General features: G+C 39.5%; 1 protein-coding gene across 6 annotated transcripts in view; it reads left to right on the forward strand.

Moving 5' to 3' along the window:
• Window positions 1-1,929: 1,929 nt before the first annotated feature.
• Window positions 1,930-14,076, forward strand: part of CUL2 (cullin 2) — an 82,296-nt gene continuing 70,149 nt past the window's right edge. For 2 of the 6 annotated variants that reach the window (XM_082449722.1, XM_082449723.1), the window contains exon 1: window positions 2,138-2,350. The gene's annotated coding sequence lies outside the window, so the exon portion shown is untranslated. Of the gene's footprint in view, window positions 2,078-2,135; window positions 2,351-14,076 lie in introns of those variants that run through there. The other 4 variants (XM_082449725.1, XM_082449724.1, XM_082449720.1 and 1 more) reach the window with 4 other exon arrangements.

Raw genomic sequence — 14,076 nt, forward strand, 5'->3', positions numbered from 1 at the left:
TGACAGCTGCAACCTTATGGTCTCAAGGTCTCCCGTTTGAACTCTGCAACCGTTTTGGACCCCAACCAATTCTTACCTAACAAGCATCCTTATTTTTTGCTAGTTGCAATCCTAAGTCTTCACAAACAACTTACGTAACTTTGTGGGTTTTGCCCATATCAGCTTCCCCCATTTTTGAGCCTGGAGGAACACAATTCAGGTGCTTCTGGAAGCTGTTTCTCCCGGATTATAGTTCTCAGTTTGGCTGGAAGAAAACTCTTTTCTATTCCGATTATAGATTGTTTATTGATTATTTCCATTGACAGTGTTGACATAAATTTTCCAAATTTCACTGGGAAGCTACATTTTATCATTGGCAACAAATACTGTCAGTTGTTTTGCTTGAAGTGTTAGGCTCACTTTATTCATTTTGGAGAAATGTGTCAATGCCCAAGTCAGAGTAACATTAGTTTTTCTGTCAACTGTTCTTTCAAGGAAAAATGGCACTCCATGAAAAACAGCTAGTTCAGCTCCCAAGTCAGCCGCTCAAGTGTTTTTCTTCAAGACGACCATTGCTACTTTGGTATACAGCAAGAGTGCATGTGTGCTTCACGTTTTATCCCTCACAATGTTAGAAAGACGTGTACTCAGGATTGAACTTTAAAAAACTCATATTTTTTACTACTTCATCCAGGATATTCCTAAATTAAAAAAACAAAAACAAACTGGGAGAGTGTGGGAGCAATGCAACGACCAGCGGGATAGTTTTGTACTACCCTGTTTTTTTTTTTTTTCTCGTCCCGCCGCCGGGCTTGGGGGGAATCTTAGTTCCCCCACCGGGAATCGAACGCAGGCCCACGGTAGTGAAAGCGCCGAGTCCTAACCATGGGACCGCCAGGGAATTCCCTGTGCCACCCTCTTGACTCCTGCTGAGGCGATGTCAGCTGTGTTATGTGAACCCAGAAAAAAAGACAAAGAACATGTCATTTACAACGAAGATTGTTTTTAACATTGGGACCCCTAAAAAGCTCTTGGAGATTTCCAGAGGTCTGGGGATCACACTTAGAATTGCTGAATTAGAAGGAGAACATGTGAGAAAACAGGTCATATAATGGAATTGAATTTAGCATATAATAATAACTTTCTTAAAAGAAGGGCTGCGGACTTCAAGTGCAGCGAGAGGCAGATTAGAAGAGGAGAAAGACCGGTGGGACTTATCAGGTCGGGAGACAGGATTTTAAGTGGGCCTTAAAGGACTGGTCCAAATAGTTTGAAGAAAAGAGTGTTGGAAGGGAAAGGCTTGCTCAGAACGCACAAAGAAGACTAGACTCTGACTTCTGAGATCTTGTAGATACGAAAGGCTGATAAGGAATAAAGCCAGGCTTTTGTTCCCTGCGGTGTTGTGTGTACTAGGAGGTGATGGGTGCGTCTGCACTTTTGTCAACATCACCCTTAGAAACTGTATGCGAGGAAACCCTTGGACTGACAGGTGCGGGGAGGCGGGGAGTTGGGGTCACGGCTGTGAAGAGACGGGCCTCTACTGAAAATACACATTTATGTCTCAGAATGGCTACAGATAAAAACTTACTACAAAAAGAATATGTCCGAGGAAACTAATTTTGCTAATACATATTGATCTTTTGAAAAGCCCATAGAAGTAGGTGGCAAGGAGATGGTGGTGTATCAGAATGTTCACATAGTTCTGAAAGAACTCAAAGGATAAATCCTTGTGCTGAGACCACTTTTCTGACACACTGTTATCAGCAGTCCCTAACTTGGGGGTCCCCGGTCCCCAGCTCAGCGAACAGCGAGGGCTCGTGGACAGCGGGCGCCGCTCGCAGCCGCTCGGAGCACGGGTCCCGCGGCCTTCCGCGATCGCACAAGAGCGGCCCTCGGCACTCGCCGTATGCGGACTCTACCATCGCCGGCACAGGGGGGGTCGGAGGCCGCGGAAGAGGAGCCCCGAGGGCGTGTCGGGAAAGCCAGGCAGCGGAGGACAGTTGTTTCACAGATCGCATAGCCCGCCCGCCCTTCTCCCCTCTCCGCTTCCCACCGCGCCGTCCCATCCGGGAGCTCTGCAGTGTTCCCGCGGCGGCAGGTGAGCGCCCGGCCGCGGCCCCGGCCCGGGTCCCCCCCCCCCTTCTCGGCGGTGGCGGCGGCCGGCGGGGAGGCGCCTGCGCGCAGTAATGGCAGCGCGGTGAGCAGGGACGGAGCTGACAGCCGCCGCCGCCCACCCTCCTCGCCGGGCTTCGTCCTGCGCGCCCTCGGGCTGTCTCCCACCCCTGGCCCCTGCCCCGCGTCCCGCCTCTGCAGCAGGTAACCCGCTGAAGGCCCGGAGCCAGCTGCGGGCACCGGGAAACTTCCCTTCCCGGTTAGTGGGTGGCGGGGCTCGGGCGGGGAGAGGAGTTGGGGGCACGGAGGGGGAGGGGAGGGATGGAGGGGTGGCTGGGGACCGGGTGTCCTGTGGGTGACCCCGGCTCCAGGAGCGCCAGCCCCGGAGCCCGGCCGCCCCCGGACTGCATCCCGGGCCTCCCAAGCCGGTCTTGGCCGCCCCTCCCTCGGCCTCATTTTCCTCCTAGGGAGGGAAGGTGCGAGTGCGTGTTCTCTGCTTATTTACGTCCTCACGCGGGCACTGAGCTCTGTGTGTTTGCTGGGGCCGGGGTGGGGGGGCGGCATCAGTCTCTTATATCCTTACTGCGAGTGTTTTCACTTTTGTTTCCGCAGACAGCGAAGATTGATAGCTCTGGGGAGTAGTGTCCTATGTGCATGCTAGACCTGTCTCACCACTTAGGGTTTGGTGAAATTAGATCCTTAGACTCTCCTAAGAGCACTTAGTTAGCACACCAGGGAGTCTGCACCATTCCCCATCACCCCGCAAATACGTGCATGTACATAAAACATTTGCGAGTTGCTGGCTGTTGTTACAGTTAAATCCTCTCCTTTCCCCAGGGATTACTATTACCAGTTGAAGGACAGTACCTTGGAAGTTAAAATTTTGATAATAAGATAAGAACTATTAATATTCGCTACAGACTGTTTGACTTTACAGTGTAAGCATCTTTGAACTAGACCTGTACCAAATCTACATTCATAGTAAGGTATGGGAAATAATCACTTAGTTCTCATTTACTTCCGACTACGTAATAGGCATTTAAAAACACTCAAAAGACTGCTCCCTCCTTTTTACAATCTCACAGTTCTTTCCAAGACAGACAGTTGAACAAATTGTTTATATTTTGCCTCTTTTGCCCAAATATAGTGTTTGGAAGACCCTTCCAAAAGAGTCAGAGATGAAATAGCAGACGTACACAGTGTTTTGAGTTAATCTCCCCCCCTCCTCCCCGATGCTGTTTATAAGTTGGGGGAACATCTCTATAGTGTGCATGCACGAAGTATGTGTGTCTTTGAATGTTCACATGCATCTGAAATACTCTTACTTCACTCTCTACCCTTTGGTGATTTTTTCAGTGTTTTATGTGGAAAGGTAGTTTATTCATGTTTTTTATCTTCACCAGTCTGTCACTAAATTAAATGCTGTGGACCTTCTTTAAAGTCAGTTTTGCCTTGTCTAACAGTTCAATATTTATTAAGCACCTGATTCGTATGCCAAGCATTACTGGAAGCATTAGGGATACAACCATAAACAAGACACGTGAAATTTCTGCTTTCCCGGAGCTTCAATTCTGGGAGGTAAGGGAAAGTCAGAAAGTAATTAAGAAATAAAAGCAATTTAAGAGAATCATAAGTGCTGTAAAGGAAGTAAAATAGGGAGTTGTGGTAGTGACCGGGACAGATTGCTTCAGATGCTGTGGTCAGGAAAGACCTGTCTGAGGTGACTTTTGACCTGATATCTGAAAAGTGGGAAGGATTTAGCCTTTGGAAGTCTGAGGGAAGAGTGTTCCTGTCTGAGGGAACAGTAAATGGAAATCCCTAGAGGTGGTTTCAAGCTTGGGTTCGGCAAATTGAAAGAAACTCAGTGAAGGTGGGCTGGGACCCTCATGAGAGAGAAGAGGTTAGGTGGTAGCCAGAGGTCAGGTCATGTGAGGTCTGTTATCCAAAGGAGTTTGTTTGGCTTTTATTCTTAAAGTACATTGAAAAGCTATTCCCTTTTTGTGAAGCTGGGAGTGATATGGTCTGGTTTACAATCTGACTGTGAAGGAGATTGGATAAGAGAATAGCAGGGATACCAGTGAGAAGGCTGTGGCAGATTTGAGTAGTGACTGGTGTCAAGTAAAAAAGATTTTGAGATATATTTTATAGTTAAAAGTAGTGATTTGGCATGGTTGGATGGGAATGCAGTTGGTTGGGACATGGGTGACTCCTGGGTTTGGGGCTTTACCTGGAGCATGGTGATGCCACGTATTGAGATGGGGAAGAAGTGAGGGAGGCAGGTTGTTATATGGGGATAGGGTTGGAGGGGACATGTTACATAGGACCTGTTAGATGTTCATGTGGAGGGGAGAAGCAGGCAATTGGATATACACGTCTGGAATTTAGTGGAGAGGTTAGGGAGTCCTTCGTTCATTCAGCAAATATTTTTCAAGTACTAGCTGTGGACTAGGCAGTGGGGATGTATAGTAGTGAAAAAATAGACAAAAATCTCTGCCTTCGTCGAATTTAAATTCTAGTGAGAGAAAGAGATGGGGAGTCATCCGCCTTTATCTGTTGGTTTATTATAATTATGTTTGCATAGAAACTACATTCATCTGATTCAGAATTTGAAATGTTTGATGGGATATAGAATGAAAATCTCCCTTATTTCTTGTCCCTGCAGTTTTTGTCAAGGCCAAATATGTTAGTGGTTTCTTACTCATCTTTCCAAAGATATATTTTGTGCACACGTAGGCAAATGTGTGTAGATTCTTCTCCCCACTCGGCAGAAGTGGAAGCATACTTTCCTTGCTTTGACACTTGTATTTTTAAGAGTACTAAATAGTATTTAAAAGTTATGAAGCAGTATGAGACCACCTAAAGAAAGAATGTAGAAAGAAGAGGAGACAGTCGTGGGGCACTGCAACATTTTATGATTTGGTCCCGGCGCTCTTTGAGTTTGGAACCTGCAAATGTGGAGTTGTTTAAAGAGCTGTTATTTTTGTAAGGCTTTTTATAGAAGTTTGCGCTGTTTGTGTGTGTGTGTGTGTGTTTCACCTTATCTGCCTGTTTTCTTTATATGCTAAAAAAAAGTTTGATTATGATTGAAAGCAGCGTTTTCATATATGTACTGTCAGTTAAATTCAAGTAAATTAATGACAAGATCAAGCCCTTGAATGTTAATATTTTGAAGTTTATCTTGCTGATGTTAAATCTTAGAAAAACAAGCAGAAATTTGGAATGTTATCATGAGACATAAGAAGTTATTGATACTTGAGATGTATGACTGAATTCTCTCTCAGTAACCAGTTAATAAACTATCTGTTCAGAGTGATCTGGCCCTTTGCCTGGGTTTGAATCTTAACAGTAATGTTTCTATTGCATTGCAGATGTTAGCATAATCCTTGTGTTATTATCTTAAAGATTACAGACCTTCCCCCATTTACGATGGTTTGACTTACAATTTTTCAACTTTATGATGGTACAAAAGTGATATGCATTCAGTAGAAACCATACTTTGAATTTTGAATTTTGGTCTTTTCTTGGGCTAGCAATATGGAGTATGATAATCTCGTGATGCTGGGCAGTGAGCCTCAGATCCCAGTCAGCCTAGCAATTACGAGGGTGAACAACCAATATACTTACAATCATTCTGTGCCCATACAACCATTCTGTTTTTCACTTTCAGTACAGTAGTCAAAAAATTACATGAGATAGTCAACACTTTATTATAACGTAGGCTTTGTGTTAGATGATTTTGCCCAACCGTGGACTCATGTAAGTGTCCTGAGCACGTTTAAGGTAGGCTAAGCTAAGCTATGATGTTCGTAGGTTAGGTATATTAAATGCATTTCAACCTAACGATATTTTTAACTTCCGATGGGTTTAGTGGGATGTAACCTGATCTTAAGTTGAAGAAGATCTGTATATAGATTCAAACTATGTTACTACTGTGTATTTGGAAAGGCCTGTTGGAGATACTGGAACAGTGAAGTTCCTTTGATTCTTAAAAATTTTGAGACAACGAGTAGTGTTAAGATCATGATATTAGCATCTGCAACAACTTTTGGGTGCAGTTAAACCCTGTTGATTGACCTGGAGGAGGGGAGATGGAATATTCTGTAAGTTGCTTTAAGCTTTGTTATTTTGAAGAATTAAAAAATCCAGACTTATTGTGCTCTCTACTGAATTTATAATACTTTTTATATTGGTTGGCATTTTGATTTTCAGTTAGCTGTCTTTAGCCAGATAACTTCCTATGTAAACTGATCTACCTCTTTTTTTTCTGAGATTGTTCTTGATTCATGAACTGTTTTGTTCAGTTTGATTCTTGTGGTTATTTTTGTTACTGTTACGTACTTTTTTTTCTTTTTTGTCTGAGATAAGTAAGCAGCTAGTTTCTAGGTTGGAGAAATATAATCTTTGGTAGAAAATATTTAATATTTCTTTTTGAAGCATTAGACACTAATTACTAAGAAACGTGTGGTGAACGTATTAAGCTTGCTTAAACTCTGTAAATGTATAGATGTTAATGTCCTATTTGAAGATTTTAGTTATCCAAGGGATTTCCATTTATATACTTTAACATTGTAAATGATGTTACTGTTGTTATTTAATCATTGGATTATAGCCTGATTGTGTATGTGTCAGAATTTTTCATCAATCAGGCTAATAGTTTATCATTTTTGTTTCTCTTATCAGCTGTATGCTTCTTGAAGGCAGCATCTCTAGTACCTGGTAGAGAGAGGTCTGAATATTTTAAATACTTAATAAATATCTATTAACTCAGTGACTTAAGTCCTGTTCCAATGTTGGTTGCTTTTCAAATAGTGAAATGTTGGATTTACCCTGTATAGATATTTCTTGATTTCTCAACTTTGTTTTACTTCAGTTGAAAACAAGTAGAGGATACTTAAAATTTTATTTATTTATTTATTTAGTTTTGACTGCACTGTGCAGCATGTGGAATTTTCGAACCTGTGCCCCCTGCAGTGGAAGTGTGGAGTCTTAACCCCTGGACCACCAGGGAAGTCCCCCCAATTTTTTTAAATGGAGTAATTTTAGACTTGCAGAGAAGTTGCACAAATAGTACAGAGAGCTCAAGTATACTTTTCCCCCAGCTTTTTGTAATGTTAACAGCTTACGTAACCATAGCACAATGATCAAAATGAGGAAAATTAACATTGGTACAATACTGTTAATTAAACTACAGACCTTATTTGAATCTCACCAGTTTTTCCTGTAATGTCCTTTACCTCTTTCAAGATTCAATCCAGGATCAGACACAGCCTTTAGCATGTGTCTCCCTAGGCTCTTCTGATCTGTGATAGTCTTTTCTCATCTTCCATCACCTTCATGCTTGTGATGAGTGTGGTCAGTTATTTTGTAGAATGTCTCTCAACTTTGGTTTGTCTGATGTTTTCTCATAGTTAGATTGAGGTTGTACATTTTTGGCAGGAATACTAGAGAAGTGATGCTGAGTCCTACTCAGTGCGTCACATCACAGGATACAGGGTGTCAGTATATCCTATCAGAGGTGATGTTGACTCTCATTAAGGTCATGTCTGTTAAATTTCTCTACTTGTAAAGTTACTGTTTTTCTCTTTGTAATTACTGGATATCTTGGGGGAGATTGAAACTTTGCAGAAATCCTATTCTCAGATTTTTGCCCATTCATTGCAGCATCCTTGGGTAGTTCTTGCTTGTAATAATTATTATAGTAGTGTTCACCTGATGGCAATTTTATATTTTTCTCATTTCCTTCTACACTTATTAATTGGAATTCTTCTATAAGGGAGAACTGTCCCTTCTCCATATCTGTTTATTCAGTAATTTGTTTGTATCAGTGTTGAGTCATAGATATTTGTTTTACTCTATGGTTTATAATCTAATTCTATCATTATTTATTTTATCGCTCAAATTGTTCCACTGTGGCTTTCAGGTTGGCTCTTTGTCTTTTGGACATCCCCCATCCTCTTTAGGAAAGCACTTCCTATTTTCTGGCATCATAAGATGTCCAGGCTCATATTTTCCTTGCTGCAGCCCTGGAACCAATCACTTCTCCAAGCTCTGGTTCCTTCTGTTGGAGAATGGTATCTAGAAACCAAGATCTGGATGCCATGTGTGTTCATTGCCACTGGGGTGTCATTGTTCCTAGGCCCGCTCAATGAGCAGAGCTAGAACTATATATGTATACTAATCCATGCATACACAAACATCTATGTTTATTTCTATATCTTTTTATATTTGTGTGTGTGTTAAAAACCATGAGTTCATACTGATAACTCTGATTCCAGTCAAGCACTATAGCATTTACACTAGCTGTCCCCTTTTATTTATGACTACTATTTTCTGACAGAAATAGAGCATACTTTTCTAATAGTCATAATAATGTATGTAGTATAAAGTTACCAAAATAATGAATCCAAGGTTTTTAGATATATGTGACTTAATTTAACTCTCAGAATAGGATAACAAATATTGCAAGTCATTGGATTGTGCAAAGAGAGGATAATTAGAGTAACCCTTTTTAATATTTGGATAGAAGGTCAGGCCTAGAAAAAAAATGCACTCTTAGTGTTTGGATTATTTGTGAAAACGCTTATTGGTCATAGCCTTGTCTAGCCTGCATGCCAAACTGGGCTTGCCTACCCATGAGAGACTCAGACAAATTCAGGTTCTCTAACTCATCCCTGATACATATATAAGAATTTTTTTTTTAAGGCTAGTTGGTATCTTAGATTCCTTGCCTAGATTGTTAAAAATGGAAAAAAGTGAGAAAGCAAGTGAAGAAGACTTTAAACTTCATGCTGATGGGAGCGATGTGAAAACTTGGAAAGAAATACTGTCTGTGTGGGAGAGTCTCAAGTTCACTGAGGAGAGAAGAGTCTTTAATTCTGGTCAAATTAGCTTTATTTTGGAAGCAAATGTCTTCTGTAACTTCTTTGTTGTATTATAAATACATTCCCTACTTACTACTGTCCCCCCTCCCTTTTTTTGAGACTGAGGTTTTCATCCTGCACTGTACATTTTGCCAACTGGGATGACAGACTGTTGTATTTCTCTTTACACCAATGTTTTTTACAGCAATTTCCTCCTTTTTTTTTTTTCTTTTTTACCAAGTTGTCAAGAGGTATCCTTTTTTTTCTTTTTAATTTTATTTATTTATGTATGGCTGTGTTGGGTCTTCGTTTCTGTGCGAGGGCTCTCTCTAGTTGCGGCAAGTGGGGGCCACTCTTCATCGCAGCGCGCGGGCCTCTCACTATCACGGCCTCTCTTGTTGCGGAGCTCAGGCTCCAGACGCACAGGCTCAGTAATTGTGGCTCACGGGCCTAGTCGCTCCGCGGCATGTGGGATCTTCCCAGACCAGGGCTCGAACCCGTGTCCCCTGCATTGGCAGGCAGATTCTCAACCACTGCGCCACCAGGGAAGCCCCCTCCTTTTTTTTTTTTTTTTTTTTTAAGCATACTACTAGAAATTCTTAAGTAGGAAAGTCATGTGATGGAGATGACATTTGTGCTGTGGAGCTGTGTGTGTCAAACCTCATTGCAACAGTAAGCTTTGTACCCTGAGCCTCCAACTAACAAAGGTACCTCTTGGCTATAGCTAATGGGTCACACATTCAGTGCAGTAAGATGAAAGTGTTTAGCTGCATTCTTGGAGCTTATTTTCATATGCAATCGTGGTAGCATTTTTGGTCAGTGTACACTAGAGACAGCCCTTGAAATGGAAAATATTGCAAAGTTAATAATGCTCTTTGATTGGGTCTTAAGTATTTTCCTTATTTTGTGTATTTAGAATATAACCTGCTCAATAAGCCCCCTGAATGTCATTTTGAAAACTAACTATGGTATGTTGACTTACCTGAAATTTTTTTAGGCCCCAGTATTATATCTTTTTGGTAATTTTTGGAATGCCAAATTTTTATTGCTGGTACTGATCAATACTGAAATAAAAAATTATCATTTGGTAGTTTTTTGGTTGTGTTTTGTTTTTTTAACTAAAAAGAGACTCACAACTTGAAGCGTTTAGCCATTTACATTATTGATAATTATACTTTTGGAAGGCAACTGAAATGTTTATCAGTAGTTAAGCTGTAGTCATACTGATCGGTATGTTAAACATGGTTATACATTTTACTAAAATTTATACTTCAAATAAAATATCTAATTATGCACCAATGTCAGTTCTAGACTTAAAATGGAATGTTTTGAGATTCTGTTACTGCTTTACCTGCTGAAATGTAATTATCCAAGTCACTTCTTTGTATGAAAAATGTCTAAGTGAAGAACTACACAGTATCACTCCAAATTAAAATCCTTCTGATCTTTGCAAAGTTATATCTTTTGTATTTCTGCTATTACTAGTAACTTTGTTTTTTAAACATTTTTGGGGTGGGAATTTTGTTAGGCTATGTTAACACATCATACTTCGGGGCAGTACCACGTTATTTTGGAGCTCTTTCAACCTCGGTACCTAAAACTCACTGGAAAGTTAAGATTTTCAGGAGAAAGGAAAGGTTAGTGACAGATCACCTTTCAGTGTTCTGAGGAGTGAGGTATGTGTGTGAGGAGAAAAACTTAAAAAGCAAAAGAGATTTTAGAACATTGCTATCAGAAATCTAGGTAGCTTATCAATTTGATTTTCCTGATTGCTTCTTTATTTTCATCTTTACCTTGGGTTACCTAGCTATTCTCTTAGAACTGGTAACCGATTTAAAAGTCTTTGTTGTCAGAATATTAGTAATAAAGTATTTATTGACTTTCATGGGTAGTCAGTGATAAATTAAGAAAGCACAGAGAAGTTTTATTTTTTCCTAAATGATAATTGATAGATAATAAGGATTATAAGTTAAAAGTCTTTGAAGAATTGTAAGCAGAGGGTATGATATTATCAGACTTGCATTTTTGGAAAGCTTACATTGGCCACAGTATTTGGAATGTAACAAGGGGCCAAAAGAGGATACAGGTGGCTCATTTAGGAGGCAGTAGTTGGGTGAGAGGTGGTGGTCTGGATTAGGGTGATGTCAGTGGGAATGGGAAGTAGTGGTTGGATTCAAGAAATGGTTAGAAGATAGGGTTGACAGGACTTATTGATTGATTTGAAGAGGAGAGTAAGAGAGAAATCAAGAATGATTAATAAAATTTCTACCTTGAGCTAGATGTATGATAATATTTATTAAGATGTGAAATACTGGAAATGGATGGACATGTTGAGTTTGAGGGGTCAGGTTTATTGAGGTATAACTTACACATAGTAAAATTCACCCTAAAAAGATACACAGTTCTTCAAATTTTGACAAATTTATATGGTCACGTAACCACCACCACAGTCAAGGTATAGAATATTTTATCACCCCATAAGTTTCCTGTTTGCTCCTTTGTAGTCCATCCTGAGTCTCTGACAACCAGTGATCTGATGTATGTCCTTATATTTTTGCCTTTTTCAGCAACCATACAATACGTAGCCTAATGAGTCTGTCTGCTTTCACTTAGCATAATGCTTTTGAGAATCATCCATTGTTGTCCACATATCAGTGATTTGTTCCATTTTAATGCTGAATAGTACACCATTGTGTGAAAGCACCACATTTTGTTTTCCATTCACTAGTTGATGGCACATTTGAGTTTCTGGGTTTTGGTAGTTATGAATAAAGGTGCTCTAAAATTTTGTGTTTAGGTTTTTCTGTAAATGTCTGTCTTCATTTCTCACCTATAAATAGCCAGGAATGGGATTGCTGGGTCACATGAGAAGTGTATGCTTAATTTTAATAGAAACTGCCCAAGTGGTTATTTCATTTTAAATTCCCACCTGCAGCAAATGAGAGTTTCAGTTGCTCCATGTCCTCATCTGCATTTGATACTGTCAGAATTTTTGAGCCATTCTAATAAGTGTATAGTGGTATCTTGTTGAAGTTTTAATATGCCTTTCCCTAATGACTAATGATGTTGAGCATCTTTTTATGTGCTTACTTGTTATCAGTATTTCTGAACTTTCCATTTGGGTCTTTTGGCCATTTATTAATTGAGTTGTATATTTTCTTTTGATTGAGCTTTGAGAGTTCTTTATATATTCTAAGTACCAGTCCTTTGTGCGTGTGTGTGTGTGTGTGTGTGTGTGTGTGTGTGTGTGTGTGTGTGTCCTGTATCAGATAAATATTTTACAAATATTTTCTCCTACACTGTGGCTTTTCTTTTTAAAATTTTTTTATTGAGGTATAGTTGATATATAGCATTATATTAGTTTCAGGTGGACAACGTAATGATTCGATATTTGTATATGTTACAAATGATGCCTATAGTAAATGTAGTTAATATCTGTCACCATACATAGTTACAAATTTTTTTTCTTGTGATGAAAACTTTTAAGATTTACTCTTTTAACAAGCTCAAATATGCAATTTGGTATTATTAACAGTAGTCACCGTGTTGTATACGTTACATCCCCATGACTTATTTTATAACTAGAAGTTTATACCTTTTGACCTCTTTCACCCCTTTCACACACCCCCAGACTCCCTCCCTTCTGGCATTCATCAGTCTGTTCTCTGTACTTACGAGTTCAGTTTTTTGTTTTGTTCCATGCAAGTTTTATCATTGTTTTTTCTATTTCTGTGAAAAATGCCATTTGAATTTTGATAAGGATTGCACTGAATCTGTAGGTTGTTTTGGGCAATATGGGCATTTTAACAAAAATAGTTCTTCCAATCCATGAGCACAGATATCTTTCCTTTTTTCTTTTATTTGTGTTGTCTTCGGTTTTCTTCATTAATGTCTTATGGTTTTCAGTGTACAGGTCTTTCACCTCCTTGGTTAAATTTATTCCTGGATATCATATTCTTTTTGATGCAGTTGTAAATGGGATTGTTTTCTCAATTTCTCTTTCTGATAGTTTGTTATTAGTGTATAGAAATGAAGCATATTTTTGTATATTGATTTTTTGTATCTGCAACTTTACTGAATTTGATTATAGTTTTTACAGTTTTATGGTTAAAAAACTAGGGCTGTCTTTATATAATATCATGTTACCAGCTTTACTTCTTTCTTTCCAATTTGGATGCCTTTTATTGCTTTTTCTTGCCTAATTGCCCTAGCTAGGACTTCCAGTACTATATTGAATAAATACTGTGTGGCAAGAGTGGGCATCCTTGTCTTGTTCCTGATCTTAGAAGAAAAGCTTTCAGCTTCCACTGTTGAGGCAGTTAGCTGTGGGCTTGTCACATATGACCTTTATTATGTTGAGGTGCATTCCCTCTATGCCCACTTTGCGGAGAGTTTTTGTCATAAATGAATGGTGAATTTTGTCAAATGCTTTTTCTGCATTTGTTGAGATGATCATATGATTTTCATTCTTCATTTTATTAATGTGGTCGATTGATTTGTGAACCTTGCATCCCTGGAATGAATCCCAGTTGATTATGGTGTATGATCCTTTTATGATCCTGGTGTATCATTGAATTTGGCTTGCTAAATTTTTTTTGAAGACTTTTGCGTCTGTGTTCATCAGGAATATTGGCCTGTAATTTTCTTTTCTTGTGGGTGTCCTTGTCTGATTTTGGTAATCTTGATAATGCTGGTCTTGTAAAATGAGTTTGGGAGTATCCTCACCCTTTTTTTCTCTTGGAGAGAACCATCCTGGAGCCCTTTGTTCTGTGTCTGTATAGACAGGTTGTTTTTAAAATCTGTAAAGCTGCTGTTCTGAAAAATTCCTGTTCCTCTCTCCTGTGTTAGATCCCTCTGTTTCTGGGATCCCAAGTCTTTCTTGGTTTGTTCCATTTCCTCCTGATAGAGGGTATCTTCCAATAGATTCCTGAATAAAATGACTTCATGGGAAGTAAATTATTTGATACCACTCTTGATAGAGAATTCTAGGTAATTAGTCATTTTCCCTGAGAATTTTGAAGGCATTGCTTTATATTACCTTCCAGCTTCCGGTGTTGCTCTTGTAAATCTAAAGACTTTATAATTTATATAGTCGTTTTTTCTTTTCTGAAAACTTATAGAATCT

This window comes from Balaenoptera physalus, assembly GCF_965194825.1.
Source record: "Balaenoptera physalus genome assembly, chromosome: 2".
NCBI classification, from domain to species: Eukaryota; Metazoa; Chordata; class Mammalia; order Artiodactyla; family Balaenopteridae; genus Balaenoptera; species Balaenoptera physalus.